This window comes from Hermetia illucens, chromosome 1 (assembly GCF_905115235.1).
Source record: "Hermetia illucens chromosome 1, iHerIll2.2.curated.20191125, whole genome shotgun sequence".
In the NCBI taxonomy this organism is placed as follows: domain Eukaryota; kingdom Metazoa; phylum Arthropoda; class Insecta; order Diptera; family Stratiomyidae; genus Hermetia; species Hermetia illucens.
The window spans coordinates 69,317,350-69,340,321 of record NC_051849.1 but is presented as its reverse complement, the minus strand read 5'-3'; the positions used below and the strand labels follow the sequence as shown (position 1 = coordinate 69,340,321).

At 38.2% G+C, this 22,972-nt stretch overlaps 1 protein-coding gene across 8 annotated transcripts in view; it reads left to right on the top strand.

The window, feature by feature from the left end:
* The window catches only part of LOC119654275 (potassium channel subfamily T member 2), a 766,604-nt gene that overhangs the window by 34,955 nt on the left and 708,677 nt on the right, over positions 1–22,972 (top strand). The window lies entirely within an intron of this gene.

The following is a 22,972-nucleotide window of genomic DNA, read 5'->3' as shown; positions in this document are numbered from 1 at the left end:
GCCGAATTGTTTGATAATTCGTTGAGTTTCTTGATATGCTTCGGTTTCGTGAAATGCTTTGCAACTACGTTCACGGATATGGCAATCAATGATGCTTCTACTGACATATAAAGACCAAGGACTCCACTCTGCATAGTGTTTCAAAGTAGGCGTCCCAGTACGGAACCGTAAGAAGCACCTATTGTCATAATATGGAGTGGCGCTAGTAATCTGTCTCGAACTGGAGTAGCTTCTTCGACGCGACGGGTAAATCTCAATTAGTTAAGCTGAGGACATCAAGTCAAGAAAAAGTACCGTGATTCAAGCATTCCCGACTGATTACGATTTGACTTTTGGCAATAATACAGCATCCTGAGCCAGATGCTTGATCACAGTTTTCGAATCGACCATAACGTCTTCCACATAGTATCTAAAAGAGAGATTGGGTCTGATGACGGCAGCACGTCCCATGACTTCTCGTGTTTTAATAGCAAGAGGACGAGTAACTTATGCCTCTTTTATTATTAAAGTGAATATTCTGATACACTTAAAGCAAGGACTAGCTGAAACATATTTGATCCCCGCTCCTGTATAATCCTTTATTAAGCGGGGTCAATTAACTAGCTGAACTCTAAGAGTAGCATCCTGATCTGACCACCGAATTTAATCTTCGTTGGTTATGGCTAGTACCTAGACGGAGGACTAAATAGGAACATTTATTTTTTTGCAATTTTAGTTGTGAAACAGATTCATTTTTCGGGAATATATTCAAGGCCGCAGAATAGAGTAATAATTAAAATAGTTGTCATTACATGCGACTACTTTCTAAAACATACATTCCATTTTTAATTTTGTTTAGTAATGCTCTCTTACAATTTGCTTACATTGTCTATGAAATGCAGACTTTGTATTAACGCGTAGTGTTGAGTTTTATAGGTCATGTACGCTAAGCATTTTATGCTTATACGGGCATCTATACTCGTCAAATCATAAAAAAGTTAAGGACGAAACTAATAAAAAATATCACCCCAACGGATGGCAAAGTATGGAGTCAAGCGAGTGTAAATATGTAAAGAGGGTCATACGCATATTGTCTGTAACACCTTGACAAAGACGAAGGTTTATTTCAAGGGATTTCAAGACCAATTTACAACTTAAATATTCCATCCCCCTCCAACCCCATTTGAACAGGCTTACTTGATTCACGGTGGAGACATTTATCCGAATAATTTATTGGCATCATTTCAAATTATCCACAACGGTAATGGGATCAGAACAATTCCCACCATCAATTTCGTATCTGAATTTTTCATATTAACCGATTAAAAAAGTGTAGAATGAATTATCTTCACGTCGAGAGAAAGCAAGCAATACACTTATCGCTCCACCTGGAATAGCGAATTCCCAATGAAACTGTGGCGAGTTCAATCTTAAATTCATGAAATCTACAAAATTTACCTTAAGTCCTGAAAAAATCCGAGCTTTTTAGCTCAGAGTTTTGATGTGGATGCAATCGCTACAGCTCATTTTATGGCTTAACTCAGCGAAACTGCCACGAGCTCGCTTGGGGTTGCGACTTTAGGTTGAACGATGGTTAACGTTCATAAATTGTTAAGGAGTTCCTGGATATACACATACTTTAGTACTCAGAGTAGATAGTTACGCATGGATGAGGACTAGAGTAACGAAGCAGAGGCAACCCTATCCTCTCAGAAAAGTCGAGAAGAAACTTTTATTAATTTGAGTCTAAGTTTGGATGTAATGATAGGTCGACAGTTCATTAAAAAAGTTGTGCCTCGAGGAAATTTTACAGGAAGAAATTGTAGGTAATTGGTGTGGGGAAAGGATCAAGTGGTCGGGTGTGTTTTGCGTTGTTAGAGTTTTAGATTCTTTATGTTCTCAATGTTGTTATAAGCAAAAATATATTGTATGCACGGAAGATTGATATCTGCTCACAGATACAGAAAACACTTCTGATTGAATCTGAAAATACAAGAGCTGCCCTTGTCAATTCTATTCATTTCGAATGAAACTCGATTTCCTTTTCACGATCTTGGGTTTCGAACCAAGCATTCTTATGTCATAGGACTGACACTCAACGCAATTCATCAATATAATAGTGTGTCACAAAGTAGCGAAGTCCAAACCGAATACAAGTTATATCTCCAATAGATAATCTAATAATGGCGCCTAGAAAGGACGGGTCTTCCTTCAACCTACTTCAAGTAGACGATATAAATTTGGTAACATGAAATTCTGTTTATCGAGTCTGTTGAATTTCCAATAATTCAAGTAAAGGCTTTTCGGCTTCAATTGTTGAGCTCAAAGAAATGGTGATTCAATAATATTAACTCTATCTGAAAAGGTAGCATGAATTTGAGATACATATATTTGGGCTATGCGGTAAATAATATTTCCTTCGGCTACTATTTACCCAAAAGGGATCACTTTACGTCTCATCTCACTTTCAATTCTGTGTGGGTAATTTCTGGATTATATACAATAGTTAAAATTTGAGGTGACCTAATACTTGAAATACTGTATGCATCTATGAAACTTATAAACCGAATTGTTTTTAGTTGAAGTATTCCGACTTTAATGATAATCCTTTCTTCCATTTCCTTCGTGAATTTTGTTCAATAAGGGGAAGCTAAGTGAAGCGAGGCTTCATGATTTCAAGTCATGGCAAAGAGCTCCTTCTACATAATTTCGGACGGGAAGCCTACGAGAACTTTCTGATCTTGATGCGATATACGATACCGAAATCATTTTTAAAGTTTTGTGTGAAAGAAAGCCTTACTAGAATCGAGTCTATGGCTATCTGTCCGTCTGTCTATCTGTCACACCCAATTTATTCGGAAACGACAGGGCCGATTGTCTTGAAAATTGGTCAGAGCGTGTGGTCTGTTGTTTCCTTTACATGCAACAATCGGCTCTATTTTGTGTGAAGTTTCAGGGGGGAGGAGGAGGGGGAGAGGGAGGGGGAGGGGGTGCTCCCATACGGAGGGTGCAACATTTTTTTTACCGAATGTGGCTATGTGGGGTATCAAATGAAAGGGCTCGATTAGTACTTTTCGAAACTGGTCCCATATTTGATATCGGGTGAGACGTAGGGGAGTGAGGGCTTTAAATATGTGTAACAGGTCACATTCTCAGAATCTAACCAGCCGAAAAATCTGAAAAAATCACAGATGTGTATCTAAACGAAATCTAGGCCACAAAATATGTCTTGTTCCGATATCTGCACAAGTAAAGTTAATAATAGAATATTTCCATATTTTAGAAATTTAGCCGGATACCCCCCTTAAGTATTAACTTAAAACTATAAAATCCGACACTTCCGTGATAACGTTAGGGATAACTTTAGGAAGTTTGAAGGATATTTAAGCATTATTAACAAAGTTATAGAAGGTGAAACTTTTACCTTTTTTGTGAATTTCGTACATTCTAAAACATGTATGACTTCATAATAACATATCAACTCATCAATGCCACAACAAAGTTAGCTTACACGAATCGGAGGTCGCAGGGAAACATTTCGTTTTAGTTTTGTAATCATTTATTTATTAATATCAATTACTCGCGACAGACTTATGTTATCACTTATACATATGTATCTGTTAATGAAGCCATGGGGTAGTGCCTAATTCATATATATATATTTGTATATTGAATAAGCGATATTTGATATACGTACTTTATATGTACATATGTTTACCGTTATGCACGAAGTAATTCGAAAATAGGTGTACGATCAATTTATATACATGCATATAGAATACAGTATTCGGTGATAGGCAATGTTTGTCTGTTTAGGGTGAGCATAACGTCTAAGTCTGTAATGTGTACATATTTCTTGTAGTTTCAAAAAAGTGTGCAGGAATATTTTGGGTTTTTAGCAATATACGAATGGAAAAAGTCTCTCACGTGAACACGAAACCTTTATATCCGAAATGCCAGCTTCCGGTATTCCGACTTATTTATTTACAGGAGCTTCTTGATCTCAAAAAAGCGCAGTAGTGAGTTTTCTTTTTTCATGCCACAAAACAGGCTGCATTTGCTTTATTGTGTTATTAGAGTTCCAATGAAAGCACCCGCCTTCCTCCGTTCGTTTATCTCCTCTAACGCTCGCGTAGTCAGGGAGAGTTAAAACAACTTTTGATGGCAGTGCAATGTTCGTTAAAATTTTTTTACGGGTTGTTCAGAATTCCTGTTGTCCATGCGGCAAGGATCTTTTCCCGCTATTGAACGACCATTAGATAATGAAAGAAATTTCTGTCGAATTTGGAGACCAATTCTTTCTGCTCCTGAGTAGACAACATTTCTCTATTACAAACTGGGAGAAAATGATGTCAAAGCATACCTTGTCATGTCACGATTATCTATCATAATGACAATATCACTTTTAAGAAACCTCTCCGGGACTTACCCTGATTTTATGTAATTCCGCAATTTGGGAGGTGGAGTTCAGGGCGATGGAGTTTTTAGTGTAAGTCAAGAATTTTCCTAAAAAGGTGCGCATACTATATCGGAATAGGTTTTATTTAATAATAAATGTGGTTCTGTTGTAGCAAATTATCTAAGGTCTTTCCTATCACCATTCTTCAAAAATTATTTTTGAAGGTGACACATTAATAAATCCAGTTTTCCGAGCGTTTATCATTTGTCCGTTTTGAAGGTACAACCAATCGACTATTGGTAGAATTGTTCTCATTCAATCACATATCCTTGCAAAATACGTTCTTCCCCTTAATGGACGATAACAAATCATAGCACGCGGAAAATCAAATTAATAAGTAATAGTGTTTCTTGTTCGCTCCTTATTAGAGATGCAGACAGAGCTGTGTTCCAGTTTCACTATCATTACATTTAATGCTATGCATTGAAGAGCTAAAAGGAATTTATATCAGTATAGTCCCTTTTTCGTCCTCATGGTTGAGGTTACTGCTGCACTACTGAACTGACTAACAGGTTATGATATGCACGCACCTTGAAACAAAGCTCACAGTCTTAGGTAGTCATTAATCTTCACGCAGCCTGATCGATTGGTCCCAATGACAGTTTGGCTCCAGTCTTCCCCAGCGTTAAGAATACCATAAGCCTACTAAGATGCCTCTTCAGTTGATATGGCTGCTGCAAGGCGCTATGCGGAGCACAGCCAGTCAACCAAGTAGCATCGCTGTCGGTAGCCGTAAATATACTTCTGTGCAACTGATCCATGTTCTGCAGTTCTAGGGAGGTCGCTTCGTCGCCATCCTAAAATAATGGGTTCCATTGCATTGTTAGGCCTGCAAGGGACTATCATCGATATGACCACTTGCATCTGGCCTGCATGCCGCTAAAGTCCTTGATTTGTTAGATATGATTAGATTAGATGAAAACTTGAAGCTGCCGGGTAATAGTAGTCGTCATTTTCCGTGTGCTACTCGCATATTGGAAACCAGAACAGAGATTTTGGTACATAAGAACGTAGCATACTTTGTCTCCTGTACGGCTCCTATTCACGTCTTTCTTTTTAGAAGTATATAGGCAAAACCGACCCAAGTGCTCTATTATCATAATCAACGGCGTAAAAACCGGTATCCGGTCTAGGCCTGCCTTAGTATGGAACTCCAGACATCCCGGTTATGGGCGGAAGTCTGCCAGAAGCTCTTGGCCGTCCTGGCCAGCGCATAGCTGTATCTCAGGCAAGATCTGCCACGTCTTCTTTTTGTACCATAAATATTGCCCTTATAGATTTTCCGGACAGGGTCATCCTCACCCAAAAGAATTACATACTCCGCCCACCGCAGTCTATTGAGTAGGATTTTATCCATAACCAAACGATCATGATATGGTTCATTAATTTTCTGCGATATGTATGCTACGGAAGCAGTATGTATACCAAACTGAAATCGTTTGTACTGGTGACATCAAGTTTGTCCCCGAAATCTATACACGCCCTATTCCAACTTACAGGAAGTATAGAAAATATCATTTCCAACCTTCATCATTCAGATCTGACAACTTTGACGCTGTTGAGTGCAAACCCCACATAATACACTAAAGACGGTAATTTGAATTGAATTGGAAAACTGAAGCTCAGCGGTTCAAGTATTCAAAAGTTTTTTAGATTAAATATATGAGTCTTTATTTGCACGTAGTTAGTACGTCATCGTATATATGAATTCAACGAGCCATACTATTCACTGTATGAGGTGTAAGGGCCAGGCACACTACCTCGCTTTGATGATGGGTTTCCGTGAGGTGGAGCTTGTTTATTTAACATTATTTTTTTCCCCAGTGAGATTCGACTCGAAGATTTTACGGGTATTCACAGGTAGCTTTTCTTTCATTTTGTTGTGCCCATCATCTTAGACCTCATCCGATGTCTCCGCAACATCGAAGAATACGGCCTAGCAGTACCTAAATCGCTCAGTTCCGGGCAGATCACTGCCGATGATAGTGACTGTGCTTGTTTCATGAGGATCGCTAATTAAAAATTCATTTTTTATCTAGATTCTATCTGAGTCGATGTTGCATGAGGCGATCATCTATTTTTGGGACGAGTTGCTCGAGATAATTTTTGCTATTAGACGCTAGGAAAACATCATCTTCATAAAGCAGTGTATAAGACGTTGAGGGATGGATGCCCCGTGGGACAGCCTTCATAATTAGAACAAAGAAAATTGGTTAGACGGCGCTTCCTTGATGATCACCAAGAGAGACACGAAACGGTTTCGATACACCCGCCACACTTCGAACTTTATTTAAAAAGGGCCAACTTAATAGCAGGGGGGGTTCAGTCAATTTCTAAAAGTAATATATTATTAGTACGTTTATTTGAGCAATGTCGTCCGTCCAGTCGCTCTCTATGGTTCTGAGTGTTGGCCGACCATAAAAAACAATGAACGGCGTCTCGCGGTAATGGAGACGAAGATGCTACGTTGGACTAGTGGCGTCACACGTTTAGATCACATCCGAAATGAGGATATCCGCGATCGTTATGGGGTTGCATCGATCGTGGAAAAGTTGCGTGAGAGGCGTCTTCGATGGTATGGTCACGCAATCCGTGCAAACGAGAATTCACTTGCAAAGATAGGTCTGAAAATCGAAGTCGATGGTAAAAGACCAAAAGGCAGACCTAAGCAACGGTGGCTTGATACGCTGGATGGGGATTTGAAAGCCTCGAGATTGCACCCAGATCAGGCATTCGATAGAACCAAATGGCGATGCCGATGACGACGAGCCGACCCCGCTTGTGAACGGGACAAAGGCTGAAGAAAAAGAAGAAGAAGAAAAAGAAGTACGTTTATTTCAGCAGATATCGAAATGAAACATATTTTGAGGCCTAGATTTCATATAAGTGCAATCCTGGTCTTTTTTTCGAATTTCGGTTTGGATGGTTCCGGGAAATGAGTCCTGTCTCACGTTAAGTGTGTACATTTTGGCCCCCTACCCGCGCACTTTACAATCCATGTCAAAAGTAATATTATTTTCGGAAAGTATTAATCGAGACCTTTCTTTTGATACCCTACATGACCACATTTGATAAAACAGACAGGTAATCGATTTTAATAACGTTTTGTTTTACACAAAACCTTAAAAAAAGAAAATTTAAGAAATATAAAAATAATTTAGGTAAGCAAAGTAAATTCAACATAAACAACAAGCAAAAGAAATCCACTACCAATTATCAAAAGCGAGGTACAAAAAGAAACGTTTAAATACCTTCATCCAGAACTCTACGTGATCATATATTCCCAAATAATTTCTTTTTTACATGCTACACTAAAACGCAGCAATGGAAGGTGCTCAATGAACGGACAAAGGAATAAAATCAAGTGGAAACTTGGGTTCCTCCAGAAAAACTAAAGATCTGTATGTGGTGACGCCAAACAAAAATTTTCGAGAACGTTTCTTTTATCTTATAAACCAAAACTTCAACGATTCTGCTAGCTCCTGCTCTTGCCGACTGCGGCCTTCAACTTCAAAATTGGAAATCGGATCAGCAGAAGCGAAAACAACGACAAATTGTATTACAAGCGACAAAAATCAGTGTCTGCGTCCAATAATATATAATATCGACAAGTTTATGAGGGTCAACGGACGATTTGCCCGGTCAATGTTCGCTTACACCATTCAAAAATCACTAATAAGAAAAATTTAGGTTTTTTTAAATGAATTTGGGTTTAAGGGAAAGCGACCAATTGTAAGGTGCGTTCTCTTATCAGGTTGACCTTGGACGTGAATGCATGCGCCCATATTACAAGGCCGCGGACACCACAACATTTCGATAGTCCCCTTTGCTATAAACTTAAGAGTTTTTCTATTGAAACTGAATAGAATTTGTTGGGCCAATTATCTAGTGTGAAACTGAAATGCGTACGTAAGCAGATTAATTATGGTTTGGGTAGTTTAACATTCCCAACCAAATGTCCATTATTTGCATTATGGAGGATGCTGAATCGATTCTGTGAGTGTTTATTGACCGGTATTGTTTGGATAACTTTTTCCGTGCTTCTATCCTTACTAGACTTTATATGTTTGAAGGTAACTAAAGTTAACTAACTAACCCTGTCTCGATTTATTCTGCTGGTCTCTGCCAGTCCTTGTTTGCACTTTGAGCTAAGACTTAGTGTAACAAAAGTGGTCGGATCGTAACAGTCAAAATGCTCAAATAATTTTGCTAGAATTTGCAACAAATTGCATACCGCAACTTACGACCAAAACTCCGCTCGTCTTCTCTAATGTTCTCCATCACTCAGTAAATTAATCAGTTAACTAGTGATAGTGATGATGATTTTGGTTAGAATAAATTACAATAAACAAATGAGACCTTTTATATATACTATAACTTTATTACTTGCTATAGAATTATCATCTAACTATCGAGTATCGCGTTGCATATAATGACCTACATCACACTACATTTTTCCTCTCATGGTTTACCTTAATTTTGTCTTTTTAAGCTTCTCACTTTCCTGCTTCGCAGCTTGATGTCAAATCCTATACCAGATTCATAAAAAGTCTAATTAAGATTTTTAATAAAGCGACTATATTTGGAAAAGGACCATTTTATTCCCTTCTTCTTAGAAACCCCACCGAACTTCACACAAAATCATGCCTATCGTTTGAGTGCTGTTTCACAGTCTGCATATGTACATTGGTTTTTTTTTAAAGAAAATGTGTATCACGGACGGACAGGCAGACAGACAATAGACCGATTTTATTAGGGTGTTATTTTTACATAAACCCTCAATCACAGTTTTCTTCTATGGAAAGAATACTTAATGGTAATCATTTTAAGTGTAGCGCCGGACATCATTTAATCTCCGACGAATTTAAAAAAAAGCCTTTTTCATGGTTCTAAAATATTCTACATCAAAAAAAAACTGGAAGCAATTAAGTGTTGTTTTCTTGATTACATTTTATACCCTAATCCGAAGGAAATAGTAGCATGCCCTGCCGATAAACATCCCATTTTTTCGTGACCTAAAGACAAATTTCCAAACGTGTTTTATCGAAAATCATTTTCCCAATAAACCCTTTCTGTTACGAAAATTATCAGCCACTAGAACAGTCCCCCATCAATGTAATGATACATTTTACGTACAGTTTTGTCTATGCCTTCGTGTTCAACCCGCCTTGATGGGGTAAGGTCGAAACCTTTCTAGTAAAACTATACTCACCTTGGATAATGAAGACCTTTACACCTTTTCCTAATATTTGAATGGTGACTTTGGGGGAAAAAACCCCAAGTGAATCTCAAGCAGAACGCTACGTCCTTCATTGAAACAATGCCCGTTCCTGTCCGCTTGTGATAATCAAGGACACACGAGTATAATACCTTCGTGGAGTTGACCGTTCAATTCAAAGGTAGGGCAAAAGAAAGTATCTACGGAGACATGTTGTTATTTGGTTCAATGTCAGACCAAAAATATGAGTGTTTGAGCCTTTTACTTATGGGTGAACAGGAGAGACGTCCAACAATGGACAAGGACCCAAAGTAGGCGTTTTGTATTGGGGACATTCAGCACCTACTGGATTAGGGTTATCTAAGTTCGAATCATCAAACGCTTTAATAATTGCAAAGGATGTTGATGTTAACTCTCAATGATTTTTACTTTCCTTTATTGAAATACGTTTTTCATTAAATTGGCGTGGTTTGCAACCCAATTCGAAGGAAGTTGAACATTAAAGAATTTCAAGGAATCTAACATTGCAAGACAACTTTAACTTGTTCCGTGAAAGTTTCACAGCTAAAATTGCTTTGTGTTTGTAAATTCTCTTCACTCTCCTTTTAGCGGTGCCCCATTTGCAGACACCTCACCGTATTATATCAGTCGTATTTTTCCAGGTGTTTACATTAAAGATAGTCACATCTAATCGAAATCTTATCCAACTAAAGTTAGACAAGACGAAACGAATTCCCAATTGGGAGGGTCCGCCTGTAGGTGGTGTTTGCTAAATTTATGGAATTGGTATCAGACCACAACGATATTCGCAAATACATTTAAGTCGATTACACGATATCGATCAACTTGTTGTTGTACAAACGAAGGTAATAATCTTTTATTGAAATTCGGATATTCATAGATATATATACCTGTGCATACCTACATATACATTTTCTTAGAGACCATACTGAGTGAGCTGGTCCCAATAACGTTAAATCGACTTTAGAAGGGATACGTGGACAATGGGGCCTGCAATGATCATTCATGTAGAAGAAAAAAATTGATTATTGGGATGAAACCATTTTTGCTGGGGTGGGTTATATTAATTTCGAAGAAAAAAAATAGCCATTTATGTTACAGTGTGGAGCCTAGTATACTTAGAGGAGTGATATCAGCTATTGATGTGAAGATAAAACTTTCCTTTCGGTATTGCTTCCTCTGAAATTCCGGCCTCTATAACCATAACTTATAGTTTAAATCTAACTGCTATTTGCGCCATTGAATCAGGAATTCCTTATTCATCTGACTCCTAATCAATCACTGCTTGCTGCGAGGCAATAATCAAGCGGATATCATCCATCTTTGTAAGTAGCTAGAATAATAACTTGATCTGATTTAATGTGATGGCTTAAGCAATATTCTCGCCTGGATATGGCTATTCCCTCTGGTCAGCTCTCCTACCCGGGCGAAGAGCAGTCAATGTTGACAAAAGTTCGGATCCTGAAAAGATTTTTCACTTAGGCACCATTTAAGTTACATAGACAGACGTCCACATCTATTCTCTCGCAATAGGCCAAAAGTCAGGGTTCAGCGAATCAAAAAAATCTATTCTTCCCATGGGGAGCAATCAATTGTGTCTGGTGTCTTTTTATTGTGCACTTGGAATCCCCAATTTATGGATTGTGTTTGGGGATTTTCTGCTATTATATTTTTAAAATTCAGAAGAATGGAATTGGATAGAGGAGTTTCGATTGATTTAATTCCAAAGGCCTGATGGGTGGTAGTCCTTGAAAGCAGTCAGTGCTAGATAATGTGGAAGCGTGTGTGGATGGTGTGACACAAAATGCATGCACGCAATTCTTTCAAGTTTTATAAAATGAAATAAATTTTACGGCACCGTAGGGTGTAAAAAGCTATATTCAATGCTATAACGTGATGTGTTTATCAGTTGGTCTCTAATCCAATGCAGAAGAGACATTGGTATCGTGGTTAGAATTCTGAAAATAAGTGAAGCGTGACTAGCGGACAAAGTTTACAAAGTAAGGCCTCTGATTGTCTATAATTTACTCCTTGAAAGTTGGATTTGAGTATTGACTGTGACTTATCTTTCATATGCTTTTAGGGTAGATATTCTGGAACAGATAATATTTTATAGCAGTGAGATACCAAAGCTTGTGGTGTCAAATATTTAAGAAGGTTCTGACTGTAAACGAATTTCACACGAATATGAAATTTTACTCCATGAATCTAATTCAATATAAACACAGATAGGCCTACAGGTCTATAGGTCTACGTTGTAATGACCTACAGATACAGAAATATTTCAGAGGGGATACTCTGAAAGAGATTCAATTCACTGGACCGGAAAGGACATTGAAACGGTTCCAGAAAAACTACTGAAACGTTTTCAAAGAGTATAAGTTGAAAGGTTAAATGGAACAGTCATTTGAAAGAAACTTTGGCTTTTATATTTTTAAATTCCTTTTTGCTTTTGATGTCAATGGTAAAAGATTTCAAATTAGCAATTAAGTATGCATTGTCAAAAAGAGGGTGAATTTGTGGTCTAAGTTATTTGCTCGGTCATTTGTAATATCTTTTCTGATACATATTTTGCAGACGATAATGTCAGACTAGGGCCATTAAGTAACATGCTGGCATAAAAATGCCAGAAGAATTTCTTGAAATTGATAATTAATGTCAGTATACTATTAGTTATTATTATTCACTCTAACGTAAATCTTTCATAGTAGGCCTGTTAACACCCAAAGGATTTTTCCAGAAAGGCATTGTGACAAATATCAAATCATCAAATCAGAATTAAATATTCGCCTTATTTTTAAAAACGTTTTCTTGGAATGTGAGTGAAAGCAAACTAACGGTTTCCCTCTGCGTCGGGGTTAATGAAAGAAACCAAACAAAAGATTATTTCTTCTGTCGGCTCAGAATTTTGTGAAAAGAAAAACTAAAGAAAGGGATAGGAGGCCCTTGAAATACTGATTTTTTCCAATAAAATACTTAACCAATAAAAAAAATAATCTTGGCAACCCACTTAATTTTATTTACACTTTAATTAACTCAAATCAGCTATGACAGTTTTGGCAATTTCTCCTTTTTCGCTCTGCAATATTAAGCAGTACCAATTGTCCCTCGAGCCCTCGAAGGAAATCTATAAAAAAGAATCAAGTGTTTTTGTACAGTATACTCTTATATTTTCAGGTAGACACGTGTCCCACCTCAGTATCTGTACAAGTAGCTCTAAGGAAGGTCACATGTTCTGTCCGAAACACGTGCCTGCCTGAAAATAAAACAGATTTTCAATATAAAAAGCAAATTTTTACAACAATTTTCGTTACCGAACTGTAGACAACGAAGGGACTTTTTTAAAAAGAATTACCTTTATGATTTCCCCATCAACTTTCTCTCTTCTCACTACTCTTAATCGCACCTTATAGTTTTATAGATAGGATTTATTTCATGTCATTTTCTTAGCCATTTTCCACTGTTATTTGAGAAACATCGAGTTTCAGGTTTGTTGGAAGCCAGAAATCACAACCAAATATTACTTTTGCTGGAAAAGTTGAAGACACATCAAAAACCTAACTACCAATTAATATGAAATCGGAAATACATAGCATTACCTATTCAAGCCAGTTCTTAACTTCTTCGTCAACACCTTTCCCTTTACTGGTTATAGTGTACCTGTAAACTATAGTATGTCATTTAAACCTATTTTATTTATTACTTTATTATGTTGCTTACTTCCAAGTATTTCAACCTGGCCTTCGGTATTAACTATTCTCCCAGGTTCCTGAACGCACATTGTCCTAGAACGTGTGTAGAAGTTTCATTACTCTCCTCACAGAATGTACAGACAATGTCCGTAGATGTCCCTAGCTTCCCCAGGTGATAGTTTAGCCTGCAGTAGCCAGTAGGTATTCCCACTATGATCCGTACATTCTTCTTGGTGAGGTTTATCCAATCTTTCGACTGCCTGGGTTCTTATCCTTCTATAAGCACCCTGGACAGCTCCATTCGGGATAAGTAAAGTTTCTTCCGCCGTTCCTCTTCATTTTTCTGTGTCCTAGCCATGAATCCATTTCCGACTCCATAGAATGGTTCTGGCTCGTAAAGCGGCGTCGCTGCCTCATTGCCATTGTATTAGAATCCCATGTTGGCTGGGACCTAGAGTATCCAGATTTTATTGAGCGAGTAGCAATGTTTTGCCCCCCTAAAGTTCCTTTTGAGATTGAAGGAGGCAAATCTGCCTATGGCGTATATTTCCGCCTGAAATATTCCGGAATTCCCATTGGTTCAAAATGCGTTTTCCTTGGACCAATGATCGCAGCACCTGCTTTCTGTGCCGTAAGGGATCCGCTACTGTGCCAAGTAATCGGTTACTGGTTTAAGCCGAATGTCAATATCGCGGTCTCCCAGTTTGCCCTGTTGCTCCAACGGGTTTGAAATTTGTTTCTTCTAGAATAACAATTTTCTTCCAATTTAGGTAGCCTCTTGCTTTACTGGTAGTCTCGTACATTTTAAAGATTGGCCTCCTTTTTTGCATCCGTACATGCAGATAAAGAGCAGGTAATACTAGAAGCATCTTCAGGGATTCCATTGGGCATACCCTCATTTCACCACTGATCCACACACAAGCCAGTCTTTGAAGTTTGTGTAACACCCTGACTGTTCTGATGAGTTCACATCTTTCTACTTAAATTGCGCCACACTGCCCCCCCCCCCACATGTAGTCAAAGGCCTTACTATTTCAGTACATATTCAAAGTAGTATCTTCGAGGTGCATCCCTTCCTTATCCCTGTTATGCACCTGCTTCCCGACATAGGTTTTCAACATGTATTTTTAAAGTACGACAATATTATAACACCACAGAGTTGGAGAATTTTTTTTAAAACGTCAAAGATCAGTTTACCTCCATTACATCCATTAGCCGGGTATATCATAATTTTTTGCCGGAGTACCCATTTTTTCAAGAGAAGTTTTTTGGAAACGTTTACAGGATCACACCAAGATGCTTGACATTGATAGAAAGTGAAGTTCAGTCGCAGAGGGTAGAATCCGGGTATCTATGTCACAGATGTACAGTAGATCGTTTTTCGTTGGATTTGTGGTTATCGTGCATCTTTGTCTATAATGCAATTTTCTCTAACATACTCTCCAAAATTTCCCTGATAACAGAGCTAAGCATTCCTGATGCCGATATCAGTCCATCAGCAGCATAGGCAAAGGAATCAACTTATTTTTGCCTGCTCCTCTCGAGTTTCCCTAAGGTTTCATTCTTGACTATCCGCCATATACTGGGAAGATAATGCCCTACCCATTGCTCCTCCCTCCATGATTATATTGGTTTAAGCATAGATATCCAATATGGAAGACCCCTTTCCAACACTATTCTGCTTCGAGCCCCATAGATAATGTTAGTACTATCCTTGTTGAATACTCTTCCATGTAACAATACGATGTAATGTTTTCAGTTGTTCGACAATTCTTGTAACTGACCTGAAGGTTTTGCGTCACGGTCACCTACCTACCTAACCTACCTAATCAGCTTCTTGAGGTTAGAATGACCTTTATTTCACCATGAGAATAGTGTCTTTTTGCTGTATTTTGTTGATTATCAGCCTCAGAAGAAGATTTCCATTAATAATAAGAATAATAATCGTTGGCGCAATAACCCATATTGGATCAGGGCTTGAAGTGTGTTAGAGCACTTCTTTCAAGACCGCAACGGTGTACTACAGTACACTGTAGGTGGCAATGTGGTCAGCATTGTGTTCGGCCCTGATTTTACGACTTTCATTACATTCTATAAAGATTCAATCTTTGTCCATATCTACAGCATGAATGCTACCTGACCAAACTTCCTTCAGTTGGGCCCCAAGTTTTCTGAATGGTGTTTCAGTACATTGACAACTTTAGCTACAATCTAATCACTGGAATCTAGGTCAGGATAAAGAAAATCGTGAAAATCTGCGCCCACTGACGTTTTAAGGCGTTTTTAATCCATTTGAGCGTTGCCATCAATTTATGGGTTCCTTACTTTTATCTTTTTCATTTGCGACAAAGAAAAGATAGACTTTACATTATTTAACATTTGTCGTCTCCTCCCCCGAGATGTCAGCGAGTACCAGCATATAGAGTTGTTTTTCAGTAGAATATACACAGGCTATGTACGTAACAGATTACCCACTAAAATATTTCCCATCGTGAACACATAGTCGAACAGCAAGCAACGCGGCGAATATAGCGGCGAGCAAACGAAAATAGATGGGTTTTCAAAAGAAGGTGCATTTTTAAGTCTGCACAATTTTCCAAATAACTCAGCGAACATTCACCGTCAAAATTTTGACCAAGCTTTAAGGCGTAATTTTGTCAACTGTCCAGATCTAGAGCTTTGCTTTCCAATTCGGCTTTTGTGTCTCTTATCATTGCCGAAACTGTAGCTCCGCCCACAAAAGTTTGGAATCCGCCAATAGCCCTCTCCTGGGGGGGGGGGGGGATAACCCCTCCTTTGTCTTCGACAAGGGAGTAGGACCGGTGATCTGTCGAGAATAACAGTTGTGCCATCGCAATTCTGTACGCAATTCTTACATGAAAAAGGGAATTCATGTTTAAAAGTATTTCGGTTCCGAATCAGGTTTTCGCTTTAACATTGTCTAAAAAACGGAAAATATTAGAGGTTCACACTTAAATCAAATATCCATGCGTAGAAAATGCAAAGCCGGAAAGAACAATGCTGGTATATAATATTTAACAGCTTCAAATTACTTCGCACCCACAGTGTATTGCTAAGTTTTATAAATTGACTGGAAACATCCTTGGTTGATCCCGGGTTACACGTCAGGATATAGCTAATGCATTTAAACAATATACTGGAATGTTTGGTGGCAATTGTCTTATTACTAACAAAGTTATGATAGGTTTCTTGCCATTTTGATGCGCCCGAAGACATCACATGTGGAATGCTAGTACCACATTGCCATGAATTTCGCCGAGTGTTTGGAAATCTACTTCTAAAAGTTATCTTTTCAACTCCTAAACTACTGCTGATACTAGGTTTTCGACTAGCCCCATCATAATACTCCTACTCTCATCAATATCGTATCGCTTTTCCCAGGTATGCTTCCTTAATTCTAAAAATTGAAAATCAGGATCAAAGTATAAATGAGCTAAGTTGCTAGTACAGTTGTGAACCAACAGTTTGCAACAGAAACATTTACCATTTTGCTGTTCGGATGTTTTTCTCACTTTCACAGAAATCAGACAATTCACGTGAATTGTTCTTATACAAAAATCAGGATTGAATCTTACTAGTCAACGGGTCTATAATTTTGAGTTCTGCGGTTCTGCACGCAGCGCAACATTTTAAAAACGCCCTTACGATCTGACGCTTCTTCTCCCTCTTATTCGCATTAGACTAGTTTGGAACCTATTTTTTATCTTTTCTTTTTATACCAATTTAAGCTAAAAGAGGATGATTTTGTTCTCTAAATCATATAAACATAATTAATTATGAAAAGGGAACCTGAAGGCAGCCAAACGATCTTAATGAGCGTAACTTTCTTAGAAGGTTCTCTTAACTTCTGATGCAAAAACTGGTGAAGACTTACAGCTGAGTGAACGACTTTGAAATCAAAGTCAGTTAACCAGAGAATCTTGCAAATGACAAACTAGCCTAACCAGATGATCCGGGAGCGAAAACCTATAGAATGCCACCATTTGATTTTCTAATAAAATTTGTAGTTCTACCATATGAAAACAATAATAAACAGAAAGAGTCCACCTCAGATTTTCGAACACTACTAAATTTTGTTCTGTCGATTAGCTGCTCCATTTGAACGTCGAATGTTCCTTTTTATACTTCTTATAATATCTTCTTCAACCTTTGTCCCGTTCAGAAGCCTACATATTATATGAAGGTACCGGGTTTTACTGTTTATTACATCTTGAGAAGGAAGCCTGTAACACTTGGAGCACTATGCATCTCCTATCATCCTTCTTTTCTGAGTAACGTTATGAGCAAAATCGCAATTACAGATTTGCTCCTGCGATTTGAAGTTTCCGCTTTTAGGTCTTATTGAGAGTCAGAAAAATTCAGACTACTCACAACATGCCGAAATATTAATGCGGACTTACTTTACGACTTACTGCAATTTTAAACGTCACACTGTCTCCTTGCTCACGCAAACTGCCAAAGAACTTTACAATCAATTATTAACGTTATTGTTCCATGTATGCCGGTTAATTTTATTACTCCCAGAAACAGAGTCATCCGCAAAGTAACCCCAAAGTCTGCGTCAACATTGTTAAATATTTCATTAACCAAAGCGTAACAATCTTCTTGTTTTTCACTGAATCATTGAAAGCATCCCTCAAGATTCGGGCTGATGTTCCTTGAAAAACCATAAATCTTGAAATTTCGGATAAATCCTTGCGAAATTGGTAAACTAAAGGAAAAGCGAATCAACGTGCCCAGCTATATAATTTGGATCGATAAACTGCTCCTTCTTACGCGCCGCCACTAAATTATCCTGATCCTTATGCTTTCAAACGCACATGCGGGACTTTTCAGTTCACTTATTCGTTCATCCGTGCATTCTTTCGTTTTCGTCCTTCCCGAAAATAAATTAATCTCGCGGGACTGTAAAATGCCGGAAAATCCGAAAGAGTCGAGCAGCCTTTTTTTATCGGTACGAGCGAAGGTATTCACGTGCGATACATGAAAATATATCCATACATCAGGTAAAATGTTTTAGGAAGTATAACGTCAACCTGTTCGTCATGTAGAAAAATTGAAGTTAGCATTTTCACCTATGCAATAAGGGCGTGCGAAGAGCCATAACTATGTGTATAGATACGCAGGTGTTGGGGCTTTTTTTTTTTGTTTCCGTGGAAGTAAAGTTTCAAAGGTAATAAGCACTTTCAAGTACATCAACCGTCTTCCAAAGCGGTGTGGCAGGAATCATCTGGGGGATTTCCTGCCTGAAGCTCGTCAATTTTCAAAAGAAAACTTGACACATTTTTCGCAGTTTTGCAGAAAAAAATCTAAATGGATTATCGATGTTATGATAAATAAAGGGAAAAGATAACAATATTTTGAAGTCATACCTTCGTTGATAGGTTTGCTTACGTGACCGAGTTTGGAATTCTACAGGAATATAAGGAGTTGCTTCGATTTGAACTTTGGGAATTGCATTGATAAGCTAAATAAATTACGTTAGGAAAAAGGATTATTATTTTAAATGAAACTTGACATCTCAAGAATCATGCCTGGAGATTTCATTTGGGATTAGTTAGTATATAAACGTGCTTCCTCACGGCTCTTCGTAGCTAATTATTTTACTGGAGAAATCGTCCACTTTTGAAACATTACAATGTTTGGAAAAGTTTTCAGGAAGCTTTCCCTCATTCGAGCAGTAGCAGAAGTAAAATTTCATTACATCACTGAAACCAAAATTGTCAGCTATTTAAACCTCTAATTGCATTGAATCCTCCTTCGGTTTTTGAAGCCATTTACGAAACAAAATTCAAAAGGGAGGAAAGGGTGGCAAAATGAAGAGCAAAGAAAAAGTCGTTCATAAAATTTTGATCCGAAGGAACAATACAATCCCAGATGAAAAAATCATTGAATGATTTAGGCTGGTTAGAATTCAACAGTAAAACCGCATTTATTGAAGCTTACCACTTGTACACGATTAAATGTGGTGACAATGAAAGTGAAGTACAGTCTTATTGATTACGTGGGTACCCTACATTTCACAAAGCAGTGAGCAGGAAGCGTACAATCACGAAAGCAAAGCTGTCCCAAAAAACCTAAAATAAATTGGCAAAATTGACCATGCTGCCTGGCCTGCCTAAATGAAGTTCCTTGTCATCACATGCTTGTACCTCTCTTTGCCAGCCAGGCTTAAGAATTGTGCGGATTCCTTTTGGATACTTTAACTCCACTTACAACGTGTACACATTTTTCCACGTTTCCTTTAATTTGGTACGTTACGATTGCATCAAAACCTGAAATACCAAAATTGAAAAACAAAAAAATACAGGCCCGACCACGCGCTTGGAACTGTCAAGACCTGAGACTCGTGTGTTGGGATAAAGAAGGGAAGATCCACGACGGATCACATTCTCAACTAAATTCCCTCCTAGTTAACATGGTGTGGCGTTTGGAGCTCCCCAGTGGCTCGGAATCATCTGGCCATTGTAATTGAACATGTCTCTCTCTGCTGGGAGCTCAAAAGCAAGGAAAAAGGAATATTAATGCCAATCAACTGTCAGTTATATACTGGTAATGGAAATCGTACTACATATAACCGGTAAAAACAGACAGTTCGTACTGGCCCTCAGCGCCACTATTCAATCGTCTATTCAGCATCGGTGCGAACCAACACAGGAATTCGATGGGGGAGGATCAAATGACACAAAAAAAAATTCGCAATGAGCGCAATATCATTCAAGAGCAAATAGTATTATTACCACTGATGATTTGAAGGTCTGTTGGTATCCCCATTATGTTGAACCGTAAGTAGTAATGGACACCATCGATTCTATAGCCAAATTACTCCTTGATGATATTAAGAGGCGGTCGATATTTGAATTTTGGGTCGTGATTTCACGCCTCAGTAACAAGACAACATGTATTGAAATAGTGATGGCCAGTCTTTGTATATATCTTCTACGACTGAAGTATCCAACTATTGTTTCTAAAATTAAGAAATTTGCCACGTTTTGTTAAAAAATGTAACGAAATACAGCCCACCATCCAACTGCTCTCTACACGCTAACAGCACATAATTTTTTAACTCGAAAACGAAATGCTACCTGGGCTGCGATATTCTTCTACACGATTTCGATTCCAGTTTTTAACTACCAACAAGAATTTTCTTCCATGTCAACTTAACTTCAAATTGTTTTCTCGTTTTACACTTTGCTGGAACCTCACTTCAGCCGACCTCTCTAAATAAATTATAGAACATCTTGCTAGAACTTTCAGAAGCTCCAATTTCCTCCTGTTCAAATACGCGTAATTTCAATATAGTATTTACATGGATTCAAATCGTTTCGCTCTCTTTTCTGGAATTCCTTCGCCTTTTCGAAATTGAATCCTTGGTCAGGTGATCGCATGATTGCCCTAAATCAAAAAAGCCCAAAGACCTGCTCCTGAAAATTTTCGACTTCCATTATAATGATAAAAATGGGTATAGTGATGGCTTAAAGTCCATCCTGAGTGGCCGGTAACGACCAAGCGGGAGAGCTACTCCAAAAATCTAAAAAGATAACGAAATTAACCGTGGAGGTCCGCCCGCAAACATTTAATTCCCATCGAAGTGCTTTGTCAACTTCTGCTTGCATGCCTCTATTTCTAGCCAGGCTCAGGAATATGAGGGGGCCCTTGAGCAATTCGATCCCTCATCTGCCATTATACAAAAAATCATGTGTCCTTTACGGATGCGCACCTGTCAGCCCACGATAACCCTGAATCTGAGTGCTAATGTTGCCCCACCAGAATTTGCAGTAACAAGACATTCCACGTAAGATAATATATGGTGATCTGTGGATCTATCTTTATTTGCTCCCTGGTTCTTTCACAAAGTAAAACCCGTTTCTCGCCAATCTTGAAATCCATCCAACCGAATAAAAGTTAGTAATGACCTTCACCTTCAAGTTCATCACCAGACGAATTTTCAATCACTTCTTCTCAACTCAGGTGATAATCTTATCTAGTTACTTTATACCAATTCGCAGTTTTCATGCACTTGCAGTGGCCGTAGTTTGATTAAAATTGTTCTAACACACTTCAAGGCCCTGATCCAACATGGATTGTTGCGCCAACGATTATAATTATTTATTATTACTTGGTACTTTAACCGCGGAAATTCACTACAATTCATCGTCACTAGTTCTTTTGTTTTTCTTTCATTTCCGGCCGTTTTCCAACGGCAACTCCCTAAATATGAGCAATGGTACCCTCACCAACCAAAACCCAAAATCGGTTCACTTCCTTTAAAGACAAAAGCCGATCTCCCCATGCTGCTTTCAACTCATAAGCCGGTCCGAACCCCGTTAATTCTCACTTTTTTCAACCCCGACCTTGAACTTTAAAATTCAAATCGGCGTATTAAAAACAAAAACAAAAGACATTGCATTGCATAACTGCATGAACTTTCACTCCAATAGAGGTCAATTGCTTTGGCTGCATCCAATAATTGGTAATATAGGCATGTTTATGAGAGTCAACGAACAATTTGCCGGTCGATTTTCGCTTGTACCATTCGAAAATTATTCATAAATAAAATTTTGATTTGTTCAGATGAAACTGGATCGTTAGGAAAGCGACCAATTGTTAGTTTTTTAAAAAAAATAGATAAAATCAATTATTTTAAATGTTGGATATAAATAAATGTCAGGATGGGAATTGGGAAATTGAGAGGTAAAATTGGGAAAGCTAAGGGGTGTTATAATCGGAGCACAAGAGGGAGTACTACTAAATACGTTCTCTTGTCAGATTTACCGCACGTGTTAGCAACGCGTGCCAAGGACACTACACCATGCGCAATAGCAACAAGTCTATGTTGCACATGCAAACATAAATATTCCTCTATTGCTTGTACCGCTACTTTAGGCGAAATGACTTGCACATGAGCCCGGACATTCACATAACGTTGTGTTGCTATTAGAAAAAATCAATAATCATTTTTCACTCAAAATGTATATAAAAATATATTATTTCTCAATAGGATTTAGTGTTTTGAAAAATGTTGAAGTTGGTGGGTAGGGCATATAACGACATCACCAGGTTCTTATAACACGATCAGAATAGTCATGATTTCCTTTTCCCAAAAGATATCAATATTATATCAGACAAATAGATTCTCCCCTTTCTAAGTCTGGAGTTATATTTTCAATGTTCTTATCTCTCTATTTAGCTAATGCATCCGAGATTTCATTTTCCTCTACACCTCACTGGCTAGAGTTCAAACTCTTTACATTCCTGAACGATTTTTGAGATGATTAAAAGACTATCTAACCCCCCCAAAGCAGCTGGGCTTTCGTTGAAAACTGCGACTCATCTGACCTTCAATCGCCGTCAATCACTTACCCATTGCATACATTGCAGCCTGAAAAGCCGTTTTATATTGTTCCAAGGAAAAGCTCACTTTTGAGCGATCGGTGTAGAAGACCTTAGTATATCCGCCATGCATTCGTTTGGGTTGAACCCCAGTTTTCTTCATGTTTGAGGATAACTTCATGTCTCCTATCAAGCATAGGTATGGGAATCCGAGAATCAGAAGACATTACAAAACCGAGATCAATTTTT